Source organism: Gorilla gorilla, chromosome 15, assembly GCF_029281585.2.
Source record: "Gorilla gorilla gorilla isolate KB3781 chromosome 15, NHGRI_mGorGor1-v2.1_pri, whole genome shotgun sequence".
Taxonomy (NCBI): Eukaryota; Metazoa; Chordata; class Mammalia; order Primates; family Hominidae; genus Gorilla; species Gorilla gorilla.
Window position 1 is genome coordinate 33,618,163 of NC_073239.2, and position 13,715 is coordinate 33,631,877.

Below are 13,715 nucleotides of genomic sequence, written 5' to 3' on the forward strand. Positions count from 1 at the left end.
GCCGAGATCGTGCCATTGCACTCCAGCCTGGGCAACAAAAGCAAAACTCCATCTAAAAAAAAAAAAAAAGAAATAGGCAGGATCCAAGCTACATCTTCCTTCTTGTAGACTGTTGGGAAATGGTTAGCTGCGTGAGAAGCACAGGTAGGTCATCTTCCTCCCACTTAGGACATTGGTTTGCAGATCTTTAAAAAAAAAAAAAAAAAAAAAAAAGCACTCTTAGGAGAAATCCCAATGCCTAAAAAAAATCAGAGGTTGAAATTGAGCTGAGAGATCCAGAGCCTCCACCATTGAGCTTCCCCATCCAGCCACTCCCCGCAGCACCCTTTGTTAGCCCCATACACATACATAGTCCCTGGCACTTCTTGGAACCTCAAGGAACACAATTTGAACACCTCTTCCCTGGGAAATAGCCGTAAGGATAGAAAGAGAATTGAAGATTGGAATTTCCTTACATGACCCCAGAGAGCATAAGACCCCAGCTTTGGTCCATGAACAGAAAATTCATTCTGGAGAGAGGAGATGATCGTGAAACAATGCAACCCTTTGCCCTGTTTCTGTCTCACACTTTGCTTTGGCAGTGGTTTAGCTGTTTAACGGAAACACCTATTCTGCACTGGCAGAGTCCTTATGTTAGAAGAGAAAATGCATGTTCTGTTCTGGCATATCCCTGTTGATCTACCTTCCTGGGTCTTGGGTAAAAGACTCATTTAATGGAAGAGCTCAATTTGTGGTAGGTTTTTCTGGGAAGAAAGTAGAGCAGAGGTAGGGAAAAACTGCAAGTCTGTAGGCTAGTGGTATCCACCCTGCGCATTTGTGATTTCTTGCTGATGGTTACTGGGGGGAAATTGGCTTTGCAGCGATGTGTGTCTCCGCTTGTGTGGAAATGATGGATGCCGCATAGGATTGGAGAGATGCTTTTGAGTGGAGTGTACCAGTTCAGGGACTCCCATCAGATTCATTTCCCAGTACAGTCCTCTTGACAAAGGATGATGGAAAAGAAATCGCCTTAAATAGGTGGAAGATTAATTTCTCTCGGCAGTTCCCAGGTGTCCAAGGGACTGGGCTCTTTAAGTGATGTCTGACAATTTCTCTTCCCTCAACAGATAACTCAGTAACACCAAAATCTGGCTCCTTGGGGTAGGTGATGGGACTAATCTGATTAAATAGGGAGCAAATACTCCTGGAGGCCCCTTGCTTTCTCTTGCTAGCCTTCCAGCATCTGCACACCAGGCAAGGGAGGGCTGTGGGGAGTAGCAGTGCACTGCGGGGTGAGTAGGATGTTCATGAAGGAAGGTGAAAAGGTAGGTGAGGATGTGGGGGAGGAGGGAGGAAGGGCACAGTTAACGCAAATCAAAGACTGAAGCATAATAGTTAGTGAGTGTTCCTCTTTAGGCAAAACCAGAAGGTCAATGTCTCTTGATATCCTCCTCAGCTAGCAAATGAGAAAACTGTCAGAGCCATTTGGGGAGTGGAAGGTCACATCCTCCGAGGGGAGATAAAATAACTGATTTATTCTGGCCCACGGATTCTATGTGGTCTGTTAGGGGAAGGAAGAAAGAGGTGGGATGAAAAGAGAATAAAGTAGAAAAAAAAAGGTGGATGGAAATTTTGAGGGGAGCATTTCCCTTGTGTCAGGAGTAACAAGGATAGGATGATTGGGTTAGGAGAGAATCTACATGACCATATCTAATTTTCAGTGGATACATTTAGGTTTTTAATTTTCTTTTATTTTTGTTTCTTTTGTTAGATCTTCCCCTGACCTGCTCCCAGGGCTATAACAGATACGGACTTTGAAACTGTATAGAGTGTAGAGCAGTGCTCTATAATTTAAAATATACATATATTGCAACCAAGCACCTCTGCTGTTTTGCGTTTGTTTCTTGTTTGTTTTTATAAATTCTAGTTTCCCTTCAGGAAGCCAGAATCATACTGGGAATGCTTTAATTATAGTGGGCAAGAGGGAGCGCAAACAGCAATCAGAACTGCCCTGATCAGCAGCTGCTGCCACCTTCTACCTGACCTGGGCCACCCCTCTTTTTCCCCCCAAGTCAGCCTCCCATGCTCCCCAGGCCTGGCTTCAGAGCCAAGTTCTGGTTTCCAGGAGCTCTGCCCCCACTGAAGCATTTCAATAAAAAACATTTCTAAAATGTCCCCTTTGCAGTTGTTAGTGGGTCAAGCAGAAGAAATTCTACCCACGTCAGCTTCTTGGGCTTATTTGACCCAACTCATTTCTCCCAGAAGCTTTTGCCTCTGAGTTAGGTGCCAAGCTTAAGCTGGTATTTAACTCTTTATGGTCCAGATTAAGCTGTCATCAGCCATAAAGATATGACCCAGTTTATTTGAAAAGAAATAAGACACCATGGGTTCAACGTGTTCTGATGCTTCCCATTACTTATCCCCGGCCCCATCTTAGGCTGTTCCTCCCTTTGCCTCGTTCCATGTTTTCTCTCTGCTCTCTCACTTTATAAAAATTCTCTTTCCTTTGCAGAGTTTAAATAAAAACCAATCAATCAATAAACCAAGGGCTGCTTATAGGCTTTACTGTAACAAGAAAAGGTTATCATTAGCTGCAGGATACCCCAAAAGCTGGTATTATAGAGGAAAACAGATGGAATGGCAGAAAGTGAACTAGAGAGAACAAGAGACAAACCAGAGACAAACAGAAAAGCGACTCCCAGGCAGCAAGCACGAGATCGAGCAAAGTGCAGAGGGAGATGTGAACGTGGCAGAGAAAGATGGATGGAGATATTGATTGACAGGCAGAGCTGGACTGTGAATGGGGGGAGACAGGGAGTGGGAAAGGAGACTAAGAAGGACAGTGATAGAGAGAGTGGGCAGAAAAACAGGGAGGAAGGAAGCGGCTCGAAGCTAATGCACAGTGAAACATGTCCCCCTGGAGACAGATAATTTCTCCAGCCATACGTAATGAACACGTGCCTCTCTGTGTGTTGCCCCTGTACTGTCACAGTCACTTAAATTCTGCAAGAATCTCTCCATGTCTACACCACTTATGCGAGGTTGGAAAGAAGGTTTGGGCTCTCACAACCCCCATCTCAATCCAGCCAGGCCGAAGACAGAAAATTAGAAACCTGTGTCGTAAAAGTAACAGGGTGAGTGAGGCAGGATCACAGATCCAGTACCTTTGAAAATTTGTTTTTAGGTTCACTAAGAAGCCTTCTCTCCCCACACCTCCATACTCCCTGGCAACACACATCATACACACATAACTCATCCTCTTTTCTGCAAACATGCCTGCAGATCAGGGCCTAGGGTGCCTAAGTCAGGAGAGGGAAGCCACTACCTCCCAGGAAGACTGAGGAATAGCACATGTCAGGTAAGACAGGAAATAAGTAGGTCCAAATAGAAGTAGGTGTAACCTACCAGGCACCAAGGTACAGGGGATGTTTTTGCACCACCGCAGCTCTTTTCTCATTCTAGCCTCAACACCATCACTATCCCAGAGACACCTATGCACTCTAAGCCTCCCCATGCATACAGACTTTCACACAATACACAGGCTTTTTTTCACAGCAGCTTATCTCCAGCGGTGATGTGTGGTATTGTCTGATTAGAGGGAATCCTCTGAGCACCATGGTTATGTGGGAGGGCTCATAATCACCATGTCTCCCTTGAGTCTTGAGTTTGCGCTCATAGCTTAGTCTTTAGAAAAGAAAGCAGTGGAGCATTTTAAGCCAACCCAACATATTCAGCATAGTCCTGCATTTCCAAGCACCTCCTAAAGAGGAAAAATATGCATAAAGGTGGGTCAATCCAAGTGCGGTCCTTGGCTAGGGGTCAGCACTGTTCTACATCTCATTTAAACAGCCTTAGGGCCAGGTGCCATGGTTCACACCTATAATCCCAACACTTTGGGAGGCCAAGGTGGGAGGATCAGTTGAGCTCAGGAGTTCAAGACCATCCTGGGCAAAATAATGAGACCCCCATCTCTACAAAAGATATTAAGATTTAGCCAGGTGTGGTGGTACATACCTCTAGTACCAGCTACTCAGGAGGCTGAAGCAAAAGGATCACTTGAACCTGGGACATGAGGCTGCAGGGAGCCGTGATCGCACCACTGCGCTCCAGCCTGGGTGACAGAGTTAGACCCTGTCTCAAACAAAACAAAACAAATCAAAAAACAGCCTTAGGCATGTGCCACATCAAACAGCATCTATGTAGTGTTTCTGGTTGTTTCCTGGCATATCTGCCTGCTTTTTCAATTAAGCACTATAGTGTAGTTTTTACTTGTTCTCCCACAGTGTCTAGCATGCTGTTGGCTACTCAGGAAAGATATATAATAAATGTACTTTTAATAAATGAATTAATGAGGTTAGGTGCATTAGCTCACGCCTGTAATCCTAACACTTTGGGAGGCCGAGGTGGGTGGATCACTTGAGGTCAGGAGTTCGAGGCCAGCCTGGCCAACGTGGTGAAACTCTGTCTCTACTAAAATACAAAAATTAGCTGGATGTGGTGGTGTGCACCTGTAATCCCAGCTACTTGGGAGGCTGAGGCAAGAGAATCACTTGAACTGCAGCACAGGCTGCACTGAGCAGAGATCCCACAAGCCACTATACTCCAGCCTGGGCAACAGAGCGAGACTCCACTAAAAAAAAAAAAAAAAATATATATATATATATATATATATATATATATACAGAATTAATGAATGATTGCCAGGCACGGTGGCTCACGCCTGTAATCCCAGCACTTCGGGAGGCCGAGGCAGGTGGATCACCTGAGGTCAGGAGATCAAGACCAGCCTGGCTAACACGGTGAAACCCCATCTCTACTAAAAATACAAAAAAAAATTAGCCGGGCATGGTGGCAGGCGCCTGTAGTCCCAGCTACTCGGGAGGCTGAGGCAGGAGAATGGCGAGAACCCAGGAGGCAGAGGTTGCAGTGAGCAGAGATAGCGCCACTGCAGTCTGGCCTGGACGACAGAGCGAGACTCCGTCTCAAAAAAAAAAAAAAAAAAAAAAAAGACCAGCCTGGCCAACACGGTGAAACCTCGTCTCTACTAAAAATACAAAAATTAGCCAGGCGTGGTGGCAGGCGCCTGTAGTCCCAGCTGCTTGGGAGCCTGAGGCAGGAGAATCACTTGAACCTGGGATGTGGAGGTTGCAGTGAGCCGAGATTGCGCCATTGCACTCCAGCCTGGGGAACAAGAGACTTCATCTCAAAAAAAATAAAAAATAAAAAATAATGAATGATTTCACTATGGTGTCATTTTGCCAGTGGTTCCACCCTTCTTAGCACTGTGACTCCCATATTGTTTAATTTTAAGATGCTGTTTGCTGCTCTTAAACATACTATGGGCCGGGCACGGTGGCTCATGCCTATAATCCTAGTGCTTTGGGAGGCCAAGGAAGGTGGATCACCTAAACTCAGGAGTTTAAGACCAGCCTGGCCAATATGGTGATGAAACTCTGTCTCTACTAAAAATACAAAAATCAGCCAGGTGTGGTGGCATGCGCCTGTAATCCCAGCTACTCAGAGGCTGAGGCAGGAGAATCACTTAAACCTAGGGGGCAGAGGTTGCAGTGAACCAAGATTGTACCACTTCGTTCCAGCCTGGGTGAAAGAGTGAAACTCTGTCTCAAAAAAACAAAAAAACAAAAACAAAAAAACTATGAAACGTATATTAATTTTTAAAATTAAGACAAATTAAAATTACTTATTTTGTGAATTTCTTTTTTTTTTTTTTGAGACAGAGTCTCACTCTGTCGCCCAGGCAACATTGGCGCAATCTCGGCTCACTGCAAGCTCTGCCTCCCAGGTTCACGCCATTCTCCTGCCTCAGCCTTCCGAGTAGCTGGGGCTACAGGCGCCCGCCACCATGCCCGCTAATTTTTGTTTTTTTTGTATTTTTTAGTAGAGACGGGGTTTCACCGTGTTAGCCAGGATGGTCTTTTTTGGTTTTTTTGGACTTTTTTTTTTTTTTTTTTTGACACCACTGCACTCTAGCCTGGGCGACAGAGCGACACTCCATCTCAAAAAAAAGAAATAACATAAATGTAAAGAAGATAATGAAGAAGGCAAAGAGGAGAAGAATGAGTAGACAGATGCCAGCTATTATATGTAGAAGAAATAACAGAATTTGAAAAATCACCATTTGGCAAACCCCAATGCAAAAATACGAAGGTGCAAGGTTGTGGGAGAACAGGATATTCACATTATCTAAGATAATCACTGTATTAGTTTGCTAAGGCTGCTATAACAAAACACCATAGTCTGAGTGGCTTAAACAACAGAAATTACTTTCTCCCAGGTCTGGAGGCTGTAGGTCCGAGATCAAAGTATCAGCAGTGTTGATTTCTTCTGAAGCCTCAGTCCTTGGCTTGCAGAGAGCTGCCTTCTCACTGTATCCTCACATGGTCTTTCCTCTGTGCACCACAGGTATCTCTTTGTGTCCAAATTCCCTCTTCTTATAAGGACACCAGTCAGACTGGCTCTACCCTAAGTGCCTCATTTAACTTAATCACTTCTTTAAAGACTCAGTCTCCAAATACAGTCGAATCCTGAGGTACTGGAGGTTAGGGCTTCAGTATATAAGTTTTAGGGGAACACATTTCAGCCCATAACAATCACTCTATTTATTATTAGTTTACTAATTAATTACAAATGGCAAATATACTTCTACAATAGAGACGTCTAGCAGACATGAATAAACTTGCAGTCACCAATAATAGAACAAACTGACATTATATGCCTCTTGATGTGATACAATAAGAAGTATATAAAATTACCTAAGTAATATTCTCGCTAAAAATGTTTAACCTTGGCCCTGATGTGGTGGCTCATGCCTATAATTCCAGCATTTGGGGAGGCCAAGGCAGGAGGATCCCTTGAGCCCAGGAGTTTGAGACCAGCCGGGGCAACATAGGGGGATCTTGTCTCTACCAAGTAATAACTTTTTAAAATTAGCAGGGCATGGTGGCATGCACTTGTAGTCCCAAGCTACTCAGGAGGCTGAGGCAGGAGGATGGCGTGAGCTTTGGATGTCAAGGCTGCAGTGAACTGTGATTATATCACTGCACTCCAGCCTGGGTGACAGAGCAAGACCCTGTATCAAAAAAGAAAAAAAAAAAAAAGCTTAACCTGAACCTAATCACAAGAAAACAGATAAATCAGATTGCAAATAATGTCCTGACTCTTCCAGTAGAAACACCACGAAAGATTTACACACACCCACATGGCAAAGGAGCACAGCACTTAGGTGCAGTGCTGCAGAATCCTGTCCCACACATTGCAAATGAGCTTGTTCTCAGTTTTGGGACACTTGCGGATGTGCCCTGTATCTTCACAGTACTTGATTTTCACAGTAACTGGTTGCCAAGGAGAAAAACCATAAACGCACCTATAATCCCAGCACTCTGGGAGGCCGAGGTGGGTGGATCATCTGAGGCCAGGAGTTCGAGACCAGCCTGGCCAACATGGTGAGACCCCGTCTCTACTAAAAATGCAAAAATTAGCCGGGACTGGTGGTGCATGCCTGTAATCCCAGCTACTCAGGAGGCTGAGGCAGGAGAATCGCTTGAACCCAGGAGACAGAGGTTGCAGTAAGCCGAGATAGTGCCACTGCACTCCAGCGTGGGTGACAGAGCGAGATTCAGTCTAAAAAAAAAAAAAAAAAAAATCAGCTGGGCGTGGTGACGGGTGCCTGTAATCCCAGCTACTCAGGAGGCTGAGGCAGGAGAATTGCTTGAACCCGGGAGGGAGAGGTTGCAGAGCCAAGATCATGCCACTGCACTCCAGGCTGGGCAAGAGACTGTATCTCAAAACAAACAAACAAATAGAAAACATAAGGGGTACAATTTCACAAAATCATTAGGTTTTAAAATGAGTGTGTGTATTTGAAAGTTTTGTGATGATTGTTTCTTTTCTTGTAGGTTGAAAGAAGCTCAAAGGCAAGAATGTTACTTTTGAATTCCCAAAGTTTCAATTGTAAACAAAAATGACTAAATAGAATATCATTCAGTTTCATGTTTGTTTGTTTGTTTAGACAGAGTTTGGCTCTTGTCGCCCAGGCTGGAGTGCAATGGCACGATCTTGGCTTGCTGCAACCTCTGCCTCCCAGGTTCAAGTGGTTCTCTTGCCTCAGCCTCCCAAGTAGCTGGGATTACAGGCACACACCACGAAGCCTGGCTAATTTTTGTATTTTTAGTAGAGACGGGGTTTCACCATATTGGCCAGGCTGGCCTCCAACTCCTGACCTCAGGTGATTCGCCCACTTCAGCCTCCCAAACTGCTGGGATTACAGACGTGAGTAAGCCACTGTGCCTGGCCTGTTATAGCATTTTAATTTATTTTGTTTTGGTTTTTGACACTTTTTTTTTTAACTGATCTTAAGATGTTCCAGTTGCTTCTACAATTTTTATCAAATTTTTGCATCTAACAATCAAATTCAGAACTTTTTTCTTTAAAATCGAATCTACTTTCACTCCTGCTACAATACACCTTCTTCTGTCTTCCTTGAGGGCTGTTCTCTGCTGCCTGCCGTCTTCCTTTTCTGTTGTTTCCTTTGCATTACCTTCCACCTTTCTGTACCCTTTCTCAACTCTGAATCTCAGCTCTCTCATACTTTCCTCTCCAGTGTCTCTTAGGACATATTCTCAGCTAGCTGTAGGATTTCCTTCCGCTCCTATTCTAAGATGCTCTCCCATGTGTTAACGAATGACTGTCGGAAACAGCTTCCCGGCCTCACTCTAGGGGAAGTTACATTTTACTGTAGGGGAGGCCTCTTTCAGATCTCATTGAACAGAAACAGCTTAAAATAAAAGATCTGCTTGATTCAAAGCCAAATTAGCAATTTTCCTCAATCAACAAGTCATCTATAAAGTCTAACATTTGAAATTTCAGATGTTTTAGAGTGAAAATTGTAATTTTTAGGTGAAAATGGTATATTTTCTCCCTATTCTCATTACCTAACAGCACACAAGTTCATTACTCAAACCTTCTACTCAAAGATTCTCCTATGACCATGGGGAAAATAGAAATTTAGGCCGGGCACTGTGGCTCATGCTTGTAATTGTTTGGGAGGCCAAGGTGGGAGAATCACTTGAGCCCAGGAGTTCGAGAACAGCCTGGGCAACGTAGTTAGACTCCATCTCTACAAAATATTTTAAAAATTAGCTGGGCATATTGGCACACACTTGTAGTCTGAGCTACTCGGGAGGTAGAGGCTGCAGTGAGCCATGATTGCACCACTGCACTCCAGCCTGGGTGACAAAGCAAGTGATCCTGTCTCAAAAAGAAAAAGAAAAAAGAAAAGTCCAGGCGCGGTGGCTCTGGCCTGTAATCCCAGGACTTTGGGAAGCCGAGGCGGGCGGATCACCTGAGGTCGGTCGAGGTCGAGACCAGCCTGACCAACATGGAGAAACCCTGTCTCTACTAAAAATACAAAATTAGCTGGGTGTGGTGGTGCATACCTGTAATCCCAGCTACTTGGGAGGCTGAGGCAGGAGAATTGCTTGAACCCGGGAGGCAGAGGTTGCGGTGAGCCGAGATCGTGCCATTGCACTCCAGCCTGGGCAACAAGAGTGAAACTCTGTCTCAAAAAAAAAAAAAAAAAAAGACATGGCTTTTCCAACTTAACTTTGACCTTTGTAGTAATGGACTCATAATTAAAAATATATCCCAGGAGACTGTATGGCAGTTATGAACATTCCATTGATCATCAAAGTGAAGACAGCTTGTCTTTCATGGACAGAACGAGAGCAAAAGAGGGTAACAGCAAGGCAGAGTGGGTTTCAATTTAGACAGAAACTAATGAATAGTCAAGAGCACAGGTTCTGTAGTGAGCACACCTGGGTTCAAGCTATGATTCCACTAGTGACCACCATTGAGTTAATTAGCTCAACAACCTCTAGGTAACTTACCAATCCCCCTCTAAGTCTCAGTTTTCTCCTCAGTAAAAGAGGGAGTATAATAGTACTTATCTCACAGAATTGATTAAATGAGATACAGAGTGCCTGGCACCAAGTAAACTCTCAATAACTGTTGATTTTAATAATTATTAACATTTCTGTTTTCCCTTTATCCTAACATTTTTGAAAATATATCACCTGTGGCTGGGCACAGTGGCTCATGCCTGTAATCCCAGCACTTTGGGAGGCCGAGGCAGGTAGATGATCTGAGGTCAGGAGTTCAAGACTAGCCTGGCCAACATGGTGAAACCTGTTTCTACTAAAAATACAAAAAGTTAACCAGGTGTGGTGGCAGGCTCCTGTAGTCCCAGCTACTCTGGAGGCTGAGGCAGGAGAATTGCTTGAACCCAGGAGGCGGGGGTTTCAGTGAGCCGAGATTGTGCCACTGCACTCCAGCCTGGGCAACAAGAGCGAAACTCCATCTCAAAAAAAAAAAAAAAGAAAATATATCACCTGTGCATTTGAGAATATGAGACATCCTAGTACATTCTCATCAAGAGTTAATATTTAATATTTTCCTAGTGATCTCATGGCTTTATTTATTTATTTATTTATTTATTTTTTGAGACAGAATCTCACTTTGTCACCCAGGCTGGAGGGCAGTGGTGGAATCTCGGCTCACTGCAACCTCTGCCTCCCAGGTTCAAGCGATTCTCCTGCCTCACCCTCCTGAGTAGCTGGGATTACAGGTGCAGACCACCACACCTGGCTAAGTAGCTGGGATTACAGATGCACACCACTACACCCGGCTAAATTTTGTATTTTAGTAGAGACGGGTTTCACCATGTTGATCAAGCTGGTCTCAAACTCCTGACCTCAACTGATCCACCTGCCTTGGCCTTCCAAAGTGCTTGGATTACGGGCATGAGCCACCATGCCCAGTTAGGCTTGTGTTATTTTTTAGAAGTTTAAATGAAAAACATATAAAAAGAAACACATGTCAGGCACAGTAGCATGCACCAGCTATTGGGGAGGCTGAGGCAAGAGGATCCCTTGAGTCCAAGAGTTTGAGACCAGCCGAGGCAACATAGTGAGGTCCTGTCTCTAAAAAGAGAAAAAAAGAAACACAGAAAGTCTATAACCGTTGAGAAAGTAAACACTAGCACCTCATTTTCAGGTAAAAGGCAAAGCTATTGCCTAAGCTAGGGTGCTGCTAGGGTGAAAACAACACTGAAGGCATTGGGCCTTTCTGCTGAGAACTAGATCCTGCCAACAATGCCCTGGACGTTGAGAACCAACAATTTTATGGACGAGGCCTGACTGATGGCCAGTGTCAAAATGTGTGTGTGAGTGTGTGTGTGTATGTTGAACAGCTTGATAAGACACCTGGCTTGGGGGTTCAGGTCTGTCGCCTATTAGCTATGTAAATTTGTAGTAAGTACTCTCTGAACCTGTTTCTTGTAAAATGGTGATGCCACTAATCTAACTTTGCTACAATCAAATTATCTAATATCCAGGCCATATTTAATTTCCCCAAGTATCCTGGTAGTGTCCAGGATAGCATTTTTTTTCTGACCCAGATCATACTTTGCATGTAGTTGTCATGTCCCTAGATTATTATTATTATTTGAGACGAAGTCTTGCTCTGTCACCCAGGCTGGAGTGCAGTGGCACCATCTCGGCTCACTGCAATCTCCGCCTTCCGGGTTCAAGTGATTAATGTGCCTCAGCCTCCAGAGTAGCTGGGACTACAGGCATGCACCACTCCACCCAGCTAATTTTCGTATTTTTAGGAGAGACAGGGGTTTCGCTATGTTGCCCAGGCTGGTTTCCAACTCCTGAGCTCAAGGGATCCGCCGTGCCGCTTCGGTCTCCCAAAGTACTGCGATTACAGACATGAGCCACTGCGCCCGGCCAAAAAAAATTTATTTTTAAGTGGCACGATCTCAGCTCACTGCAACTTCTGCCTCCCAGGTTAAAGGGATTCTCCTGCCTCAACGTCCCAAGTAGCTGGGATTACAGGTGTGCACCACCAAGCCCAGCCAATTTTTGTATTTTTAGTAGAGACGGGGTTTCACCGTGTTGGCCAGGCTGGTCTTGAACTCCTGACCTCAGGTGATTTGCCTGCCTCATCCTCCCAAAGTGCTGGGATTACAGGCGTGAGTCACCACACCCGGCCTTATTATTTTATTATTATTATTTTTTGAGATGGAGTCTCGCTCTGTCTTCCAGCCTGGAGTGCAGTGGCACAATCTCGGCTCACTGCAACCTCTGCCTCCTGGGTTCAAGCAATTCTCCTACCTCAGCCTCCCGAGTAGCTGGGACTACAGGTGCGCATTACGATGCCCAGCTAACTTTTTGTATTTTTAGCAGAGACGGGATTTCACCATGTTGGTCAGTCTGGTCTCGAACTCCTGACCTCGTGATCCGCCTGCCTGGACGACAGAGAAAGACTCTGTCTCGAAAAACAAAAATAATAATAATAATACCTAAATTGGTGCACATAAAGTGTTCAGAACAGTTAGTTCCTGCACAATAAGTGTTCACAAATTGCTACTTACTATAGAAGGGAAATTCTTGTGGGATGTGAGTTTCAGAATCTGTCTTTTAGCTAGAAAAGAAATTCACTTATTTGATCATAAATGATTTTTGGCCGCGCACGGTGGCTCAAGCCTGTAATCCCAGCACTTTGGGAGGCTGAGGCTGGTGGATCACGAGGTCAGGAGATCCAGACCATCCTGACTAACACGGTGAAACCCCGTCTCTACTAAAAATACAAAAAATTAGCCGGACGTGGTGGCGGGCGCCTGTAGTTCCAGCTACTCGGGAGGCTGGGGCAGGAGAATGGCGTGAACCCGGGAGGCGGAGCTTGCAGTGAGCCGAGATCGGGCCACTGCACTCCAGCCTGGCCGACAGAGCGAGACTCCAACTCAAAAATAAATATAAATAAATAAATGATTTTTTTGGTCAGTGTTTACTAAATATCTACAATTGTGCCAGCTACTGCAGTAAGAATCAAACAGTTCCTGGATGGAAAAACAATTTTAAGATATGATCACTGACCTCAAACAGTTTACTGGAGTGAAATTACTAAAATATGTGAATCAAGGTAGAGTTACGTGCCGCTAACTGGAGTACACATGAAATTCATGCTGATGGGAGCGGAGAGAAGGAAGTAAGCGGTCTGTGCTGAAAGAGAATGGATAAAAATTGACCAGTCAGGGAAGGGGAGACGCATAATTCAGGCCAAAAAAAAAAGCCACTTGAGTAAAGGAATAATACAAGATTGATAAGACGAGCGTAGAGGGAACTAAGAACAAATATGTGCCCAGGCGCGGTGGCTCACGCCTGTAATCCCAGCACTTTGGGAGGCCAAGGCGGGAGGATAACTTGAGGTCAAGAGTTCAAAACCAGCCTGGCCAACATGGTGAAACCCCGTCACTACTTAAAAAAAAAAAAAAAAATAGCCGGGCGTGGTGGCACATATCCGTAATCCCAGCTACTCGGGAGGCTGAGGCAGGAGAATCGCTTGAGCCTGGGAGGTGGGGGTTGCAGTGAGCCGAGATCACATCACTGAAAAAAAAAAAAAAAAAGGCAGGGTGGGCACATCACCTGAAGTCAGGAGTTCAGGACCAGCCTGGCCAACATGGTGAAACCCTGTCTCTACCAAAAACAAAAAAAATTAGCTGGGTGCAGTGGCGCACGCCTGTAGTCCCAGCTTCTTGTGAGGCTGAGGCAGGAGAATCGCTTGGGCAGGGTGGGGGTGGGGGTGGGGGCGGAGGGGCGGAGTTTACAGTGAGCGAAGATCATACCACTGCACTCCAGCCTGGGTGACAGAGCGAG